We start from the raw sequence: 6,435 nt of genomic DNA, 5'->3' as shown, positions 1-6,435 counted from the left end.
GACTAAGGTGGGTTGCAATTGGACCGATCTCAACTTCTTAATCTAGAACATTTTGGGTCTAGTACAGCAAGAGGCAGCCCAACCCAGCCCAACATTACAAAAAAGGCCCACCACAATTTTTAGCAAAAAGCTAGATAAACTATTTCCAAATGGACACCAATAAACTAACAACTGAGGAGGTAAAGGTTACAAAATAAATTACATGGTAACTCTATGTTTAAAGGTATATCATCGATAATTTACCATTTTTTAAGTAATATGATTCTTTTATTTATCATTTTTATAACATTGTCACAAAAATTATAGATGTGAATTTTTTCAACATTTGACATGTTAACAATTTGTCGAGAAAATATATTAGTCATCATCTATTTGTTGTTTCATTTCAATAAATTGAAAGAAAACAAAAAATTGAAACCCTTAAAAAATGTAAGAATGATATGGAGAAATTATTCTACATTTTAGATCTTGAAAATATATTTTAACGATTTAATATAAAAATGTTGAAATATATTTTTCGTCGTTGAGAATTTGGAATAAGTTTGATTTTTGTTTCTTAGAATGCTCTCAATTGGATAGAAGAGTTACCTAATGGAAAAATAAGAGTGGAGAGAAAATGAAGAATGGGTTAATTAATATTTATATTTATTCTTATTTGGTAAGGTAGAAAGTGTAATGAAGATTCTTAAAAAAAAAAAAAAGGGTTAATGAAGATGGAAAAATCAAAGATTATTGCTTCTATTCCTTCTAATCCCCTTTTTCTTCTTTTTTGCCCCCCCCCCCCCAAATGGGAGGAAAAGTATGAGAGAAATGTATTATAGTTATACAATTTATGGGTTTCAATTAGCTTATTTGGTAAATTATTTTTTCATTGAACAAGAGATTTAGGGTTAAAATCCTTTTTACACTAAAAATCTACTAGTATCTTGATTTGATGATAAAAATCAATTATCATGGAGAGGACTTTGTAACTTGAGCTCTTGAACTACAATGTCTTTTATGTTAAATTTATGTATTCTTACAAAAGATTCCTTTTTTCAATTCTTGTGCCCTAGTGGCCTAGCCTCATTGTTATCTACGTTAAAAAAAAATGAAAATATTTCTTTTACCCTTTATGTCTAATAGGCAACCCCAAATAAAGCAAACGTAGAAAAATAAAAACATTTTAAAAAAAGTATTAGCATTTGCAACACTTATTTTTGCAATTAAGCAATCACGACCATAATAGAAATGCACATTCTAGCAAAACACACAAGGACAAAAATCAATACCATCTACTCAAAACCTTATCATTGCCACAACCCTAAGCTCAATCTTGAATCGAAATTATCCTCCTCCATCATGAAGCATGAGCCAAATTGAAAAATTTTCCTCATGTAAGACTCAATGAGTTAGGGTCCGTTCGGTTAGAGAAGTGGAAAAGTGGGAGGATGGAAAATATTTAGTTTTCCCTCTTGTGTGTTCGGTTAGAGGGGCGGAAAAGTGGGAGGGTGGAAAACTCTTTTGTTTGTTTGGAGAGAAAAATGGAAGGATGAAAAATGTAATTTATATAAATTGACTATTATAATAGTGTACATATAAATTTAATTGGGCAAAAGATTTTGTAACTAGCAAAAAGGTGGTTACAAAATTAGGTCACGTTGAAAAAAAATAGATCTGGTCACATTGAAAAAAAAGAAAAGAAAAAAAAAAAAGAACATTGAATAGATCAGGTCTAGTTGAAAAAAAAAAAAGATAAGAGAACGTTGAAAAAAAAAATAGGTGGGAAGAGGGCATTTTTGTAAAAGTGCTGCTATAATACTTTTCTCCCCAGATTTTCCTCCCGATTTGGGAGGAAAAAAAAATGTGGGCCCGGAGAGTAAACTTTCTCCTGGGTTTTCTCTTCTTTCTATTTTCCTTCCCCAACCGAACAGTGGAAAACAATATTTTCCACCCTATTTTCCTCTCTCTATTTTCTATCCTCCCTATTTTCACCCCAAACGGACGAACCCTTAGGCCTGACTATATTGATCCTCTTCCAAGTTTGCAGTTGATAGTTGATTTACTCAAGGATTTCATACATCTAGAGCTAAATTGCATCACTTGTGTGATATTTTAAAGCACATTTGACTAGATTAGATTGTAATATTGTATTGATATGCATTGTGCATGTGTTAAGTCTCCTATGCATAAAAGCAAATGTAAAGAGTCATAATTGTAATTCAATTGGTCTTTTTGGGGTGTAAGTACAACTGTGGTTAATGCTTTTTATGTGAGAAAGATTTTGAATACCCAAATTGTTTGGATTCGATGGTTGAATATGTGTATGTTATGCATACATTTGCTTAGTCTCACAGCAAGTATTTACTAAGTGAATATTGGACATACAAGTAATTAGAGGAATCTCAACAGTAACTTGACTATTCATTTTAGGGTATGAGCATAGATGTGATTGTCACTTTCCTCAAGTCAAATGTGCCAAGTGCCAACAATGATAACTTGTTAAGGGGTCATTTGACCTGCTTAATGTGATAAAAGGGATACAAGAAAATTTTTCGATAGCAAATATGGAAGAGAAAGATGAAGGAAATAAAGTGGATGAAATTTTATTTATTTATTATATATTAGCATGTGTAATTTTTAATTCAGTTATAAAAGTAATTTTTGTTGATTGTATGCTAATTTCCTCCCCTCCCCCCAAAAAAGATTTTCTATCAAAAATCTAAATTTAATAAAAAAATACTAATGGTGAGGAGCAAATTTGCTTACAAGAATATAATAGTCCAATATTAAAGTTAAGAGAAGAGATTAACTGATTAAGATTGACTCCATATTCTAATTCTAGGGGAAAAGTAAAACTAATACTTAAATAAATAAATAGAAAATATGAAGATATAATAATAACTTTCTACTAGATATTTGGTTTTATTGCTACTTGTCTTTTTTCCCACCAAACACTATAATATATAACATTAATACCTCCTTTCTTCTTCTTCTTTTTTTTTTTTTAAAATCTTTATTACTTTTTATTTCCTCTCACTTTTCTATCACTTACAAAATTAAGTTTTGAATTTAAATTATATATGAAATGGGTTCAAGTTACATCTGGTGTAACTCTTTAGAGTTACACATTTTTTAAACCATTGGATTTAAGTTAATCTAGTGGTAAAAAAAAAGAGCCTCGTTGATGCTAATATTCTAATTTATCTCATTTATCATCATTTATTTAATACATTTCATACTTATTTCTAAACCCAAAAAAATTTATAACACAACTGTTGCTTTTAGTTGTTCTCTATCTCTACGTTTCTCTCCCTAGAACACTCTCTCTTTTGTTGCATCTCATGCCCAAATGTTTATCATCATTAGCAGATTGTTACGAAAGTTAAACAAATAGATAAACATGGGGACACTCTACCAACAAAAACAAAAGTTAAAAACAAATATAAAAAAACTCTGATTTTGACGATAAATTTAATTTTTTTTAAGGGGCCATTACAATGACCAATGGCTTATTTCGAACTTTCGGCCTCAGAAACAAAAGGGTAAATTAGTTTATCTTCATAGTTACAACATCTAATGTTGTTGCAGCAGATCATGTCCAATTGTTTGTCATCATCAGCACATAGTTTACAAATTAATTTACACAAACATAATAATGCAAGAAACTTAAGGGTCTGTTTGGGAGTTCATAAGGGAAGAGAATGAAATTGAATAGAATGGAATGTATTTAAGTAAGGGAAATGAATGGAAAAGAATGGAATGGAATAGAATTAAGTAACCTTGATTGGATGTTTTAAAATAAAGGAATGGAAAATAATGAAAATGAATGGAATGTAAGTAATCTTGTTTGGGAGTAACATGGAGGAAATAGAATGTAATCATTTTATGACAATATTACTATTAGACCCCTATTTTAAAATAAAGGGTTGAATATATAGGGGTATTTTGGGAGTTTTAGTAAAAAATTCATTAAATCTAATTTCATTCCCTCCCATTCCTCCCAATTTCGGGGGGAATGAAAATTTGAGGTTTTAAGGGAATAGAGAGGAATGAGTGTTTTCTCATACCCATTCCATTCCCTCCCACTTAGGCTCCGTTTGGGAGTTCATAAAGGAATAGAATGAAATGGAATGATCATAAAGGAATAGAAAGGAATAGAGTGGAATAGAATGTATTTAAGTAAGGGAAAGGAATGGAAAAGAATGGAATTAAGTAACCTTGATTGGATGTTTTAAAATAAAGGAATGGAAATGAATGGAATGTAAGTAATCTTGTTTGGGAGTAACATAGAGGGAATGGAATGAAATCAATTTATGAGAATATTACTATTAAATCCTTATTTTAAAATAAAGGGTTGAATAAATAGGGATATTTTGGGAGTTTTAGTAAAAAAATCATTAAATCTAATTTCATTCTCTCCCATTCCTCCCAATTTCGAGGGGAATAAAAATTTGAGGTTTTAAGGGAATAGAGAGGAATGAGTGTTCCCTCCTACCCATTCCATTCCTTCCTACTTAAACTCCCAAACAAGGGAATGAACTTTCCATTCTCTCCATTAAAACTCCCAAATAAGGGAAGAGAATAATATTATAAAATTATTCTTTTTATTCATTTCCCTCCTCCCAAACAAGGCCTTAAACTCCCAAACAAGGGAATGAACTTTCCATTCCCTCTATTAAACCTCCCAAACAAAGGAAGGGAAGAATATTCTAAAATTATTCTTTTCATTCATTTTCATTCCATTCCATTCCCTCCTCCCAAATGAGTCCTAAATTTACAAACAAAAACAAAAGAGAAGGAGAAATACTTTCTTAAAGAATTAAAAAAAATCCAGAGCAGAGTGTTCTAGAGAGAGAGACGTAGAGATAGAGAACAACTAAAAACAAAAGTTGTGTTATAATTTTTTTGGGTTTAGAAATTAGTATGAAATGTATTAAATAAGAGATAATAAATGAGATAAATTAAAATATTAATATTAATAAGGTTTTTTTTTTACTGTTGGATCTACTTAAATCCGATGGTTTAAAAAATGTGTAACTCTTTAAAGTTACACCAGGTGTAACTTGAACCCATCTTATTATATATATATATATATATATATATATATATATATATATATAATGAGATGGGTTTAAGTTACACACACACATATATATAAAGTTAATGAGAGAGATAAGTTCAAGCTTCAAATATGTATTGTGGGTGGTAAGAACTTGGTGTATGTGCAAGTACTTGGGCCCTTAATTTATTTGTTAGGGGGTTGAATCTCAATCCTACCTACGGGGCTCCAATTTAGACTTGGTTATCCTCCCTCAAACTCTTATCTTCCACCCTTTTTTTCTTCAGTTTCTCTCTTATCACCTTCCTTCCCTCACTTCCCCCCCCCTCCCGCGTAACTATGGCCTAGGCCTCTTTTTATATCCCTCCATGAGTGGAGTGGCTATCATTTTTATTCCTACTCACTCACATATTCCCACATCTCTCAGAATCCCAAGGGACCCTCACAAATTCCTAGGATTCCCTTGGAACTTGTTCCAAACGCCGGTTAAGGTTTGGTAGTGGGTTCTTCTCTTAATTATTGGTTCTTGGTTGCCAGCCTCCTTTAGACTGCGTATAGAATTCCTTCATGACTGTTTTAGATCCCCCATTCCAAAAGGACCCCTCGGGTAGGTCCGTGCTGAACTCTCTATGCTCGGCTGGTGATCGGGTTAAACATGAGGAAGCCCGGGGCAGTCTTTTTGTGGTACCCAGGGCTTGCTACATTCAATGGGCCCTGGGTTTCATATTGGGCTTTGCTTGTATGGACGGCCTAGTCCATCAGGCCTAGTTCACCCACATATATCTTCTAAAAAAAAAAATACAACTATTTACATCATAGATTCCTAACAGGATCTAATAATTAAAAATGGACTATAGGCTATGTTATCAATTTTCTAAAAATTAATGTTTTATTTCATATTTGATCAATCAATTATAGTAGGTTCTACCCCTAAAAAAAATTATAGTAGCTTCAGTTCTGCCTTAACAGGGTCTTAGAGATGTATACATTTTTCCCTAGCACAATTGCAGTATCACCAAGCTTAGGTTTTTTTTTTTTGTTGGTGAGAATCAACAGTAGCCTTAGTTTAAGTTGTCTTTTGTAGGCAAGAAAACATTGTAATCAATTTCATCACGCTATTATTCTAAAAAAAAAAAAAAAACAAAAACATCATGCTATTAATGTACAAATTTGGAAACATTACCATTTGGCTTAATCTTTTTTTTTAAAAAAATTTTATTTTATATTAATAAACAAGTTATACTCATGGAGTATGTAATTTATTCAATAACATATGTATTGAAGATAAATTTTGGTATGGTAAAATGTATTTTCATTGGTTCATTTTGTTTAAATAAATTGATTAAAAATACATATATATCATTATCAGGAGAAGTCGATCAAGCGTTAGTGGT

The sequence above is a fragment of the Castanea sativa genome, chromosome 6 (assembly GCF_040712315.1).
Source record: "Castanea sativa cultivar Marrone di Chiusa Pesio chromosome 6, ASM4071231v1".
NCBI classification, from domain to species: domain Eukaryota; kingdom Viridiplantae; phylum Streptophyta; class Magnoliopsida; order Fagales; family Fagaceae; genus Castanea; species Castanea sativa.
This window is presented reverse-complemented; position numbering follows the sequence as displayed.